Consider the following 13119-nt stretch of genomic DNA (forward strand, 5'->3'; position numbering starts at 1 on the left):
TGGCACAATCCTCACATATGGTATCTTTTATGAAGTGCAAGCTAGGTAACCCTTTTACAAGATTTCTCTTAGACAATTTTGATATTAACTCCATATTTAATGCTAAGAAGATTATGATTCAAACCATTTACCAAATAAACATCTTCTATAACGGGTGAGGGTTTCTTACCAATAGAACCAACACCAATAATTTTACCTTTCTCATCACCACCGAAGGAGACGCTACCTTCTTCTATAACGGGTGAGGGTTGCAAATAACTCTTTGTTGCCCGTCATATGATGTGATCAACCACTATCAAGGTACCACATCTCCTTACGTCGTTGCCGTGATGTTCCCTACAAGAGATGAAGATGAAGATGTAGTAGCTTTAGGTACCCAAGTCTTGGGTCCTTGGTGGTTAGTAGTCTTGGTACCTTTGGGTACCCATGTCAATCCATAAAATTCAAAGTTGTCTTTAATTCTACAATGAGTAGAAATGTGTCCATGTCTCATACACACGAGAATCATGAAACCTATTTCTACCATGGTGATGATGATTAGCATAAGCATGAGTGGGTCTAATCCTTCCACCCTCAATTTCTAGTCTCTCAATCTTTGATCTTAATTGCCTATTCTCGAAATCGAGATCTCCTAGCAATTCATCTTTTAGTGCAAGAGAGGTTGTTAATTGTTCTAGCTTGATATCACAAGAAGCATGCAATTTTTAAAAGAAGAGTATTCTTTTGACATTCTCTTAAATTCAAAGTTTAATTCTTTTAGAGCCGTAGCTATGTCACATTGCATGTAGAAAGATTCACTTTCGGTCTCGGATATTACCTCTTGCTCATGAGCCATGAAACAAATGTTGGGATCATGAAGAGCAAGTTTGGCTCCTTCTGCATTACTATCCGAATCACTTGGTTCGGGTTCTTCCCATCCAGCATACATAGCCTTCTTCTTCTTGTACTTCATGTACTTCTCTTTGAGCTTGGGGCAATCCTTAGCGATGTGGCCCGGTTCATTGTACTCAAAACATTTACCTACATATGAGGAAAATTTGTTGTTAGATCGAGGGTTAAATTTCTTGTTCATTCTTATGAGTCTAGAGATTCTTCTAGAGAGATGAGCCACTTCTCTAAAAAAATCAACTTCACTATCCGATGATGAAGAGGAGTTATCACTAGCTCCTTTGAGAGCTATGGTCTTCAACTTTGGTGACGACTCCTCAACTTCACGTGATGACACTTCCTCCTTCTCCTTCCCCTTGAGCTTCTTCTCATGGACCTTGAGCTTTCCAATGAGACTCTCGAGAGCTAGAGTAGTAAGGTCATGAGCTTCCTCGATGGCCGTAGCTTTGGGTTCCCACGCCGGAGTCAAGGAACGAAGTATCTTGTAGTTCATTTCTTGAATGGACAATTGCTTGTCAAGACCATGCAATTCATTGATGATATTAGTAAAACGGGAAAACATAGCATCAATGGATTTATTAGGAAGTATTTTAAATAGCTCATAATCATGCATAAGCCCACTAATCTTAGATTCCTTAACTTGGGGGGTTCCTTCATGTGTGATACATAATTTTACCCAAATTTCGTATGCTGTTGCACACGTGGAAACTCTATTGTATTCATTGGGGGAAAGACCACAAATTAAGGCGTTCATAGCTTTAGCATTGAGATTGGCTTGGTGCCTTTCTCCATCAGTCATGTTCTCGACTTTGGACTTCTCTACATATTTCTTTTCTATGAGCTCTAGGATGTTAAGATCAATACAACGAAGGGAAATTCTCATCCCAGCCTTCCAATAAGCAAAGTTACTCCCGGTGAAGAGTGGTGGTCTAGTGGTGGATTGTCCTTCTAACATATGCATATTCAAAGAAGCCTCCATTAGATCTTTTCCCTAAGGCGGTTAAACCAAAAACTAATATAGAGACCAAGCTCTGATACTAATTGTTGGACCCTAGAGGGGGGTGATTAGGGTCAAGAGGCTATAATTATGCAATAAAATTAGGACAAGCAAACCACAGTATTCTAATGCAATCAAAATAGATGAGATAGGGTTAGGAATCGTTATCATGTGATGCATGATATGTTAACGAGGTTCGGTCCGCTGACCTACGTCCCCGCTCCCCACTCTCGAGGAGAAATCCACTACTCAACCCGGTTTGGAAGCCAAAACTTCGTCTACACAGCGATCCCCTCACGGTCTCACACTACACAGTTGATCTCACTAGATCACACTCCCCCATAGTTGATCTACACAAGATCACACTCACAAGATAGTAGAAATGGTGTAAGACTCTCTCTTTACAACGTCCCTATGGCAAAGAGAAAGAGCACACTGAAGCTGGGAAGTGAACACACACAAAACTCAGAAGAATAGGTTTTGAAATTTAAGCTCTGTGAAAAACAACGTCTATGGTTTTTGCAAAATCTAGGGCTCTGAGGAAGAAGAAGAGGTTGAGTTTAAATAGGAGAAAAACAGCTGTTTAAACCCATCCCTTAATCCCCCAAAATCTGGAACCAAAACGTCGCTGAGATCTGTACAGAGCGGCGTCGAAAAAAAAAAGAGATTACAGTTTGAAAAATACGGTGGTCGATCGATGAAATTTTTGGTCGACCGCGATCCAGATCGAAAACGAGAAAAACAAACATAGACTTCATCGGTCGACTGGTGCGGTCGACCGATTGGAAAAATCGAGCTCTCAGTCGACCGCATCGGTCGACCGACAAACTCTCTGCTGCCCACTGACGAATGATCATAGGTGCGGCGACCGTTGCGGTCGACCGCATTCTGATACATTTCAGAGAAACAGATTTTGACTTAACTAAAATATTTGGAAAATATTTATTTGACCTCTGAAAATTATGAAACTTTGTAAAACGTTTTTAATACTAAAAACAAACTGTTTGAAAATAGAATTTGCAGATAGGACCTCATACTTGTGAAAAATAGTATTTTGTAAAAAACGCTTAAAAACATAAGTATGAAAACGTGTGTGTGAAAAAATAGTATTTTGTAAAAAACGCTTAAAAACATAAGTATGAAAACGTGTGTGTGATATCCCAATAGCTTCAAGTGAAGTCAATAACTCTTTGCCTACATTCTAGCACTAGAGAGAAAAATAAAAGATAGCTAATATTCTCATATAGAATGCAATGCTTGAGTCTTGATATAACTTGAATAGGATGAAGCTTCTATTAGAATTTGTTGTTCTTGAATTAACGTTCCTTCATCACTTTGCCTCCTCCTCCTTTGCATATCATCGTTGTAGCGCATATTCCATCCAATCCTCCATTTGTGGTACTAACAAGCTTGATATATGAATTCACTACATTTGTACTCAATAAGCCATTAGTACCGATAATGGTGGTTGTAAAACATCATCAAAACATAAGGGCTAATAGTAGTCAGTTCAAAGTTAACTTAACAGCACGAGCCAAAATCAACTCACCAGTTTTGATTCAAGACTTCAACGACAGCCAGATGATAAATGCTGCACCGGAAGAACTTCAGCTATTCATCAAAATATCGAATAGACTGAAAATCAAAGGAGTTAAGAATCAAAGTTAACTACAGGTCCTTTTATACCGACTGAAGGTTGGACCGATCATATCCAATGTAGTCCAGCCTCCTCTATAAAAGAATGAGGCTGAAACACTTTAGAGGGGATATCTGTAGGCGTCTAAAATTACCTACGGGCCCTCACACATATCTCGAGGCATAAAAAAGATAATGAACATCACTATCTGAGTCACATAAGCTTAATCAACATTGACAAGCGCATGAAGTGAGTCAATGAACCATGTGAAGCAACGAAACTTCGGAATAACAGAAACATGAACTAATCGGGAGCTCTGCACCACTTATGAAAGACAAAACACTCCCCATGTCCTATCCACTCCATAGATGATTCAATCATGGGATCTTTTAGATCTTCTCGATAGCTTTCTGATGCATCTTGAATCACATGATTTTGAGTTCGAACGACGAAGATACGGCTAAAACGGACAAGACGCACAGAACTACGTTCCGGGCCTCGGCGAGACACCTAGAGGTGTCTCGACCTTGTCCGAGACACCCACAGGTGTCTTAGGTGTCTCGGCTAGGCCGAGACACCAACGGGTGTCCGCAAACCCAAAAATCAGATTTTAGCAGTTTAAAGTCATTTTTGATCGTTAACCACCTGTATTTGTTTCAATTGATCTGATATCATCCATGAACGTGGTTAAGTGGTTACAACTAATGATAAGATCGAATTGATCATTCTTATCCGAAAACAGGGGTCCCTAAGCCTATAAATACAGCCTCAGGGCCTTTATTTTTTAAGATCTGGAATTCTTGAGCGTTGGCGAAGCCCTGCTAAACTGAGGACAAAAGAGCCACGAATTTCAGAGAGGAGGAGGAGATATCAGCAAATTCTTTGGCATAAAGAAGAGGAGTTCGTCAAATCTGCAACCGGGTCCTTCCCTTGAGATTGCCCCATTACGGTGATCTCGAGAAGAGTGATTATCTCGCGGTTGTCAAGATAATTGCTTCAGTTTCTTGATTTCTTTGTGAACAAACGAAGCTCTAAATCTGATCTGATTGTTTGGTGGTCCACGGATATAAACGTCCCCATCATAGGCAAAGATCCCACGCAAACAGCGGGTGATAAACACCCGTTGCGTTTGTTTGAAGGAGATTGTAATTTTAATTTCATTGTGTAAAGGTCTTATAAAAAGACCGATCTTTTTTTTAAACTTGTTGTAACGACTAAAGTTGTAATAAGTTATACAATGAAGAAAACAATTTCCCACCCAATCACACATGTGTGAGACATATGCATGTGCCTTGCTTGTGAGACACAATATGGTGTCTCGCAATTTAAGGTGGTCCAGGGTCGGCTTGGGGGTATAAAACTCTAGTTCTTCTGATTCTTCTATTTTTTTTTCTCTTCCTCCAAGCTTGGAAATTCTTCCTCTACAAGGATTCTAAGTCCTTTCTACCTCCCTTCTTTTCCTTCTATTTAAATCCATCGGGCTTTGTAATCTAGGGTTTCGACGACTTTCAAATCGCAAGTTCGGAGGAGTCCTCATAGTGGGTTATTCCTTGCCGAGCTCGTTCTCCTTTAATTCAGGTAAGCTTCGCTCTCCTATCTTCAATTTCATTCCATCTCTCGAGATTCTTGGTCCTTAAATTTTGGTTCTTGGGAAAAAAAACTAAAACTCTAAGTTGGGCTTTGGGTGGCAACTCACTCAACCTTTGCTTTTCTTCTTGAATTTGGTAGGAGCCGACACTTTGCCTTTGCATTCGAAGGATTTCGTATTCCCTTTACGATTTTACTCTTTGAACCCTAGTTCTTTTCTTTGATCTCAGGTAAAACCGCACCCCAAGATCTTGATTTGAATGTTATTTCTTGATCATTGATGATTAAATTTTGGTTTGGGGGAATTAAAACCTTAGCTTGGTTTTGAATGAAGACCAAAGTTTGGTTTCGGCTTTTGGATGAGAATTGAGGATTTAGCTTTGTGTATTTAGACGACAACCGAGGATTTAGCTTCAGTTTTAGATGGTAATTTGAACCCAAGCATTGGCTTCGTGTATTTGAATATTTTCCAGCTCTTCTCCTTGACCACTTCTCAATTCTTAGTGAGGGTTGAGTTTAAGGGTGTTCAATTATAGCTTTTGGGTTGGTTTAATACCTCGCATTTGAAATTTTACCTGAACCGCGCTGACTTTTCCTGCAGATTGACGATGTCTCCTAGGAGGTCATGCATTCTGAGGAGTCAGTCAGCTTCTCAGCCTGCTGAGAGAGAGAACCCTGTGGCTTCATCATTCGGAGGTAAGCTTTTACCACTTTTGTCAATTCAATAACTTAGGAACTTTGCACATGTATCCTCATTTGCCCTCCTTTGCGAGGCATTCGACAAGAGCCGGTATCCTCCTTTGTGAGGATCGATGCTTAAAAGATGTATTTTCTTGATCAAAACACATCTCAAGGCAAAATGGGCGATTTCATGCTGTATCGCACTCCGTAAGGCTGGGTATATTGTCACGTTATTTTCGCGACAATGTACGTTGTCTTTCGTGTGCAAAACAGTCAAAACCGTCTCTCCGATTATAAGGCATTAACTCTATATCGCAGATTCATGAGATGAGTTTGACTCCTTCTTTTGCCTTGAAAATACTCCCTTAACTACATTTAATAAATACGTGTTGTTTGTTTCAGTTGAATTTCCTTCAGATGCGTTCTCACCCCGTGCGACAAGTGGTCGCAGTGGTGAGGCTTATGCTTCCGTTGAGGATGCACCCCTTACCCTTACAGCTCCTCAGTTTGATCTGAGTGGGCCTAATGAGATTCCTCATCTAGTCTCATCGTACACTGTGATAGCTGATCACCAACACTCTGCTCACCAAAGATCCAAGCTCCACTCAGCCTTTAAGGAAGCTAGGTTACTTACTCGGCGACTCTGTCGAGGACCCGATAATTCTGACCCTCAAAGTCGGGCAGTGGTTAAATGAAGATTATGGGGGTCTGAGATATCTTCCCCTGATCCCTCGCCAACATTCGCTAACTCATCTGAGGAAGCAGGCTATGACGCGGGAGATGTCCTGGCGTTTGACGAAGGATCAAGAACGAGTTCATTACGGGTACATCACTCACCAGATGACCCTAGCTCTAGAGATAGAAATTATATCTGTGGACTTCATCCCAGTGTGTTGGGACAAAATGAAGTGTCGCAGAATGAACTGCCAATAGTTGCTAACATAGTAAAGAATCGCCTCGCGAGGCTGGGAAGAGAGCTGCCCGTTAAGGGCTACAGGTGTTATGACTGGGTTCACTCGTCAGCAGACAAGTAGTGGACGATGATGATGAGCTACGTCCTCGTGTGATGGGCGTAGAGCTGAGTAACAGTGGATTGTATGCGCCCATTCGTGCCATCATATACGGGTTGTCAATCAGCATGCACCACTTCCTCATGTTGTTAGATGTAAAACCACAAAATTTTATATTAATATAATTAATATGAGATTAATTATGATTTATGGATATTTTATTTTGATTAATACAGTTAAATGGTATAATATAATTAATATGAGATTAATTATGATTTATGGATATTTTATTTTGATTAATACAGTTAAATGGTAGGTGAGTAGTATACCAGAGATTAATTATGATTTATGGATATTTTATTTTGATTAATACAGTTAAATGGTAGGTGAGTAGTATACCCTGTGTTTTGAGTATAAACAAGTTCATTTGTGAGGAAGAGAAGAGTCGAAACATGCACAACAGCCAAAATCATGAGAACTAGAATTTCCCAGTCCAGTCGACCGCCACGGTCGACCGCGAAACCTACTGAAAGTTTTCTCCTGTTTTGAGTTGGTTTCGGATTTCTAAAGCCCATATTCATTTTCTTTGGTTTATATATCAAACTTTCACGATTTTTTTTTAGTTTTCTAAGAACCCTAACAGCCACCAAACCCCTACAAACCCTTATTTGATTCTTGAAGAATATTAGAAGCTTTCAAGTGGATTTTTCGGGTGATTTTTGCTTTTGGATTGTAGATCTACTTTAGCTTGGCATCCTAAAACGTTTTTCTACAAATTTTAGGCGAGTTCATCTCTGCTAATCCCCTCTTAGTTTTTAAAATATTTTTAAAGAGTTTTTAACATGTTTATTAGAGCCAAATTGACAAGTTTATGAATAAAAGTCAAATCTTTTGTATTATATGTATAAAGACAAGGTCTTTCCATGTTAAAAAGTTTGAGAATGAATTTACAGTAGTATTTAAGATCTGAACATGATTTAAATGTTGTTTAATCTGATGAAAGATGATTTGTTTCGAGTTCATGTGCATGATTTAGGGTTTTGAATATCAATTTAATGCAAATAATCATGTTACATATGTGAGTTTATTTCCAAAAGATTTTATCTGTTGTAGACCTATTTTTCCCGCAAGTTTCATGTTGATAAATATGTGGTTGCACCATACAAACACATCACGAATACAATATATGATCACATCTTTAGAACCGGGAATTTCGGCTCACGGTCAAGCGCGCCATAGCGACGGTCGACCGCGTGCAGGAAAGAGGCCTGGATAGGCCTTGGAACTCATCGCGGTCAACCACAGTATATTCGCGGTCCACCGCCAAGCTACATTTGGGCCTGTGCATGTTTTCTTCATCGTTTTACCTTTCGAGTGAGTCTCTCGACTTTGCACTAGTATGATACAATGTTTATGAGCTGTTTAACATCTGAAATGTCAGTAAACTCCAGATATGGACACGTACACTAAGACATGTACATGTATGTTTAAATATGATGTGTTAACATGATAAATAAGAAAAATACATAAATATGATGTTTCTGGAATAGGGAGATGGAACCTATTTCCACAGGACGATTGAGTAAGAGTATTATAAAAGTATCCTCATATTATATTTTCAGAATAGAAAGATGAAACCTATTTCTGTAGGGCGATTGAGTAAGAGTATTACAAAAATATCATCATATTATGTTTCTGGGATAGGGAGATAAAACCTATTGTCGCAGAGAGATTGAGTAAGAATATTACAAGAGTATCGCTAATGTATAAGAGATGCACATCTGTAAGTAATATAAATTATAAATTGGTTTCCATTTTTGAATACCCGCGAGTAGGGTGCTTTCTCTGAGACCGTGACTTACACAACATGGTTTTTGGTTGGCTTTTGTTTGGATGAGTTCCTTTTATGTTAGATTCATCTACCCGAGTGTAGATCAGGATGGGCTTTTGTTTGGATGAGTTCCTTTTATGTTAGATTCATCTACCCGAGTGTAGATCAGGATGAGATATTTATTCTTCAGGTTTGAGGTTTGGAGTATTTATCTATTTGTTTGTTCATAGAGTTTGGAATTAGTATTTAGGAAGTTACAATTTGAGACATGATATATACATGAGGGTTTCCTTGTTTGGATTATTTTTCTTGACGTACTAACTCTCGTGTTGTGGATTCCTAAATACTAGGCTCCAATTAGATTTATATGTGTGATTCTATACTTATGTATTCACTATATTTTATATACACTCTGACCCCTTCCCCTGGGGAGAGATGGAGATGTTCTCGCTATAGCGCTTTGATGCTCGTTGTTTCCCCCCTTTCATGCAGCGAGTCCAGCGCACGGAGAATCGCAGGTTGATGAGATTTCTGCATAGATTTCACCTAGCTATTTACTATGCAGTAGTTAGTTTAGAACTCCACAGTTAGTTGATTATGTTCAGACTCTAGACTTGTATTTCATTTTGTAGAGGCTAAGAGCCGTAGTGATACTTTATGTGACTCTTTGTATTTGAGGTTTATTTTAGATTCAGAGATACGATTCTACTTTGTTGGGCTCATTGCTCATTGATGATTATTCTCTTATTTGCTTCTGTTGTTCTATTTCTTTTATTTGCCTGTCGGTACATTCACCTATTTATTATTTCCACTAGAGAGATAGTTACTGTGATGGTGAAACATGTCATAGCATGGTGTTTGGTGCTTGGTAGGTTTGACAATCCGGGTTTTACCTTGGACTGCAGCCTCGCGTAAAACCTGGGGGGGTGACAGTTGGTATCAGAGCTCTAGTTCCAATATCCTTAGGATCATCCCTGTGTTATGTTGTGGAGTTCGGATAGAGTTTCCTAGGAATCATGTATACAGTCCGCTAAGAATTCCTAGAATGAGTGAGGACGTATTATATACATGCGAAAAATTACATATTTTTTTTTATGAACTATTTGCTTGAATAATAAGGCATGCTATGAGTAATATGTGATGCGATTTACTTATTGGTATACGCTATATCTTTTTTCTTCTTGAGATTCTATTTACTACGTAATAAGCTCTACTTTTATATTATAGTTGTCAGGAAGAGGACATGAACGCTGAGGTACTCGTGCTCAAAGAGCTGAGCAAGTTGATAGAGAGCCCAAGCCACAGTAGGCTCCGCTGTACTTAGTGGATCTCATAGCACCGTTAGCAGCTCGTCTGGTAGCTATTGAGGAGTAGTTAGCAGATCAGGTCGGTAGGGAACACCCATTCAGGAGGAGATACCAGAGGAGACACCGGTAGTCACACCGCCACTATCGGTTGATGATGGAGTGGCTGAGCGAAAGGCTTGGCTTCGCCTGGTAAAGAACACCGCCACTATCGGTTGATGATGGAGTGGCTGAGCGAAAGGCTTGGCTTCGCCTGGTAAAGAGGTACCAGAAGTTGAAGGCTTCAGAGTTCCATGGTTCTACGGATTCTATTACGGCGCACAAGTGGAAGGAGAATGTGAGCAATATTTTGGACATGCTTAATGTAGATACTGTGCAGAAGCAGGGTGTTTGTTGGAAATTTTCAGTAAAAAGACAAAGAAAGAAAAATTGATCTGTATTCTCTTAAAATCGATTACAATTTGAATTCTGATTACAAAAGAGAGGAGAATGAGTTTGATTCTCCTCTTTGTTTAAATCTGGGTTCTTCACGGTGGCGATGGAGTGCCTCCCTCGAATACTCGCGTTGAGTTTGCTCTCCGTTGACGATCCGCACGTCTTGATTTACTGGAATGTGATTTTCTCCGCACGATTTGACATTGTGGAGAACTTGCGTGGAAAGTTTGAAAATAACTCTTAATGAGTTGATAACTCAGAGCGAGTTTTAGAAGAACTTGCAGAGCAAGTTTTAAACTCTGATCGAGTTGATAACTCTGAACGAGTTTGAAACTCTATGGAAGAGTTGATTTAACCGAAAGTCGGTTATAAGCCAAGGATGAAGAAGCTCCTATTGTCGATCTCCAAAATCCCAACCGAAGGATGAAGGCTCTTCTTTGCTACCAAGCTTGCTCTTGACCGAATCTCCCTCTGTTGATGAGACCAAATCCGATCCTTTAACTCAATTGAGTTTCTCATATTTATAGGGGATTAAGGGTGGTAACTACCCCCTTAATTTGCTCCTAAGTGGGGCGGAAATCCCTCAAATCGTGGGGGAAAATAGTTCCTGTAACTGTTCAGTTCGTGTTTGAACGAGTCAAACGCCTAAATTGGCGTTCTGGACCTTAACTCTGCATCTTAGAGATGAGACGCAGAGTTGGGCGCTCGCTGGGAGTTGGAACGCACAGGCCGCTTGCGTTTTGGACCTTAACTCTGCGTCATGGAGATGAGATGCAAAGTTGGGCGCTCACTGTGAGTTGAAACGCACAGGCCGTGCTGTTTTAGAGATGAACTCTGCGTTTTAGGCTAAAAACGCAGAGTTGGGCCAGTTTTAGGCTGAGAACGCACAGGTCGTGTTGTTTTAGAGATGAACTCTGCGTTTTAGGCTGAAAACGCCGAGTTGGGCCTGTTTTAGGCTGAGAACGCACATGTCATGCTGTTTTAGAGATGAACTCTATGTTTTAGGCTGAAAACGCAGAGTTGGGCCTGTTTTAGGCTGAAAACGCACAGTTGGTCGTAACTCTGCGTTTTGATGTTATATCACGAGGATAACCTCTGCGTTTTAAGGTTATAACGCTGGTTCGACCTCTGCGTTTTGATGTTATATCACGAGGATAACCTCTGCGTTTTAAGGTTATAACGCTGGTTCGACCTGTGTGTTTTGACTCTGTAATGCAGAGGCAAACCTTAGGCGGGCTTGGCGAGCTTCAGGCTAAGTCCAATGTTCTGACGAAGTCCGGTCTTGCAGATGGACTTCAGAACATAACTTGCTGCGAAGAACAGGTCATAACTTTCAAACCGTAAGTCGGAATTGGATGAATTATATATGAAAATCGGCTATCTCGACGAGACGTAGCCATCCGATCCTAGCCAAAGGCTTTCGTTCGCTTCCTCCATTTCGCTAAATTCCTTACGGTTTGAGATATATATACGTTTTAATATGAAGAGACCGTCAATTTGTAGCCTCTTTTGCTAGAGCGTTGCAAAGATCGTCACCTTGTAACCTTCTTCTTGGCTCCTTAAAAATATAAGAGTCATCACTCCAGATGTTGATTGTGAAGGCTGTTGAATTAGAGCTTTCATCAGTTGTCGTGAAGGTCGTTAGATTGTAACCTTCAGCGATCTACGTGAAAGTCCTCAAATTATGGCCTTCTGGAAGTCGTCAGATTGTAACTTCCATCATCGATATTTGATGGGGGATAAGCTATCTATTGTGATTTTTAGACAGCCTACAGAACCCCCTCCAAAGTTTTCAAAAATTCGCGGTTGACTGGGACGAAATTTCGGAATACTTTGGATCTCAACTCTGATCCTGGAGCTTTTGATTCCTTGTCATAAGGAGTTGTTCTCTGCACCCTCTTCAAAGTCATCTTGGTTGAAGAGATTTGACACGCAGGACCTATGAGAGGATGAGCTTCGAATAGAAACTGTTGTGACGATACAAGCCACTCATGAGCAGAAACTCCCAAACGCCACACCACGGCTCACATCCATTCAGTTGATGGGCCCGCAAACATTCATAGGATTTTTGGCAAACCCTCAACTATCAACGGATTTGATAAGCCTTTACCGACTACCGTTTGAGTCGGGCTAGCATGTGAATTATCTAGGTCCGTTCCACATGTAACGTTGTGCTAAAAGAATGAACTCTCTTAGTCTTGATGCTATGATTTTGAATACATAGACTTTGTCATTTTGACGGGAAAAGACTAACCGGTAACGCGTGTTAGGCATAGACTTATCTCTGATTAGGGATCGAGATAAAGTCCCCCATGCGTGTAAAGCATGGATTTTGGCGTTATTAATAACAACCTGCTACGATATTAAATACGTAGGCTTTGCCTTTATTACGAGAATAGGCTTCCCGGCAGCATGTGTTAGATGCAGACTTATCTCTAATTAGGGATCGAGATAAAGTCCCCCATACGTGAAAGGTATGGATTTTTGTGCTACGGTGTTGAATACGCAGACTTGGTCATTTTCGCGGGAACGAACCACCCAGTAGCATGTGCTAGATGCAGACTTATCTCTCTTTAGGGGTCGAGATAGATTCCCCAAGGCATGAATCTTGGTGTTTTTTCACGGCGAAAGATTAACCGGCAACGCGTGTTAGGCGTAGACTTATCTCTGATTAGGGATCGAGATAAAGTCCCCCTTGCGTACAAGGCATAGATTTTTGGTGCTGTTTCTTCCCGTGTTACTTGAAACAC

This window comes from Asparagus officinalis, chromosome 1 (assembly GCF_001876935.1).
Source record: "Asparagus officinalis chromosome 1, Aspof.V1, whole genome shotgun sequence".
Lineage (NCBI taxonomy): Eukaryota > Viridiplantae > Streptophyta > Magnoliopsida > Asparagales > Asparagaceae > Asparagus > Asparagus officinalis.